We start from the raw sequence: 2,106 nt of genomic DNA, 5'->3' as shown, positions 1-2,106 counted from the left end.
GTTTCCAAGTATGTCTTGACCACTTTCGCAACATGGGGTCGAGCATTGTCATGCTGCAAAATCACTTTATCGTGTCTCTCGTTGTATTGCGGCCGTTTGTCTTTCAATGCTCGGTTCAAACACATCAATTGCGTTCGATACCGATGATTGTTTCAGTTTCAGATTGTTTTAACAGTTCATAATACACTACGCCGAGCTGGTCCCAACAAATACAGAGCATGACCTTGGACACCACCGTTCTTGAAGCATTGAAACCACTCACGACACGTTCTTTCACTAATAGCGGCCTCACCATAAGTATTTGAGAGCATTCGATGAGCCTCAACCGCAGATTTCTTCATATTAAAGCAAAAAAGCTTCATATTGAAGCATATTAAAATCTCCCGCAAATGACGAAAATTTGGCTCGTAAACTGACATTTTCAATCGAGAATAACTTTATGATGCAAACACAAATCGACTAATGTTTCTATAGGGTTATGTTGACAGATGCCCAAGTTTATTGTATGACGTCTATGATCTATTTATTTCGACTACCACTTACCGCTAAAGCCATCTATAGGAAAACGGCGGAAGCAAAGTTGTACACCTAATATTATGCGTTATGCAAAAATCTATGCTGCGATCATCATTCTTCAATGCATAATCTGATCATTCAATGCATAATCCTAAGTATTGAGCGAAATTTGAAATGCGCAATTAGCTCTGATCCATCGCAAGAATCTTTCCGTAGATCATTCATTAGATCTTTCATTAGATCTACCAGCGTTCGTCATTGGCTTGCATTGATTGGACATCCGCAAGTTTCACTCAATGGAACATAGAAATATGATCCTGCGGATCGGAAACATACATACAGAGACATTGCCCCGACTTTGTTTTACTCATTTTGATTTTGATTTACATTTTCGACTTTCTGTATACTACATTCGTATTCTGAGCATATATTGACCTCCGTATTTATCTAGAGACTTAATTAATTACAGGGTTATGTTTCAGATTCCCACCGAGTGCTATCCAGATATCACTTCATTCTTGTTATTTACCGAATAAAGGATAACATAACATCCGGAGAACACCCAGTTTCCGAATACGCCTCAACATAATGATTAACCATGCGCTTGATCTCGGATCTATAATAGATTTTTAACTCATGAGGAATGGACGAATCGTAATCAATTATTCTCCTAACATTCGACTGTAGTTAATCAATTTTTTACAATTTAAGACTAAAACAACTATTGTAGATCCAAACTGAAGGAGAGAGTTTTCTCCGTTTAAACTAGGTTAACGTGGTTAGTTTTTATAAGTATATGCATACGCTCACACGCAGGCATTGGCGGAATCTGCAAAAGAAATAAATTTGCGCAACAGAAAACACGGCAAAATCGGCGGAATGAAGCCACGATCAATTACGTTCCGTCAATTCCGCAGAGACATTTGTACGAACCACTCTGTCCCTAACAGCACAAAGTCGACTCTAAATCGACTGTAAGTCGAATATAGCTTCTAGACGTCTGAAAAATGGACTTCCATAATGGACTTTAGACGACTTGGAGACGTCCTAAGTCATACAATGTCCCACTTTAAAGAGTGTAAGCCAACTATAAGTCAATTATTCTAGGTTGTGGTCCGATTCATGCATACATGTGGTCCAATACAATGCTTATGAACAGCATTCATTCTTATTTAACTGTAATTAAACAACAAAGATGAAATGATTCCACATTTAAGCTTTGTGAACGTAAAACGCACTAAACGTCCTAAAATCGATTGGAAAATCGTTTGTACAAAGTCGACTTTAAAAGCTTGATTTAACAAAGTCAACTTATAGTCGATATATCGACATTTGTGCTGTTAGGGATTTTTTCTGTAGCTGAACCAGTATATACTTTTGGAATTAAAAATGAAATGGGTATATGGATATAAATGGGTTTGATGTTTATCGAAAGCGAGAAAGAATATATATATAAGAAATATTTATGTGTATTATGCGTATTTATGTATATTATGTGTTTATTTTTATATTTTATTTATATGTTGTCTATATATGTAAATTATAAATTATTATTTTTAGAAATTATAAATTATTTATATATTATTTATT

This window comes from Atta colombica, unplaced genomic scaffold, assembly GCF_001594045.1.
Source record: "Atta colombica isolate Treedump-2 unplaced genomic scaffold, Acol1.0 scaffold89, whole genome shotgun sequence".
Lineage (NCBI taxonomy): Eukaryota > Metazoa > Arthropoda > Insecta > Hymenoptera > Formicidae > Atta > Atta colombica.
Note: the sequence above shows the minus strand (reverse complement) of the source record.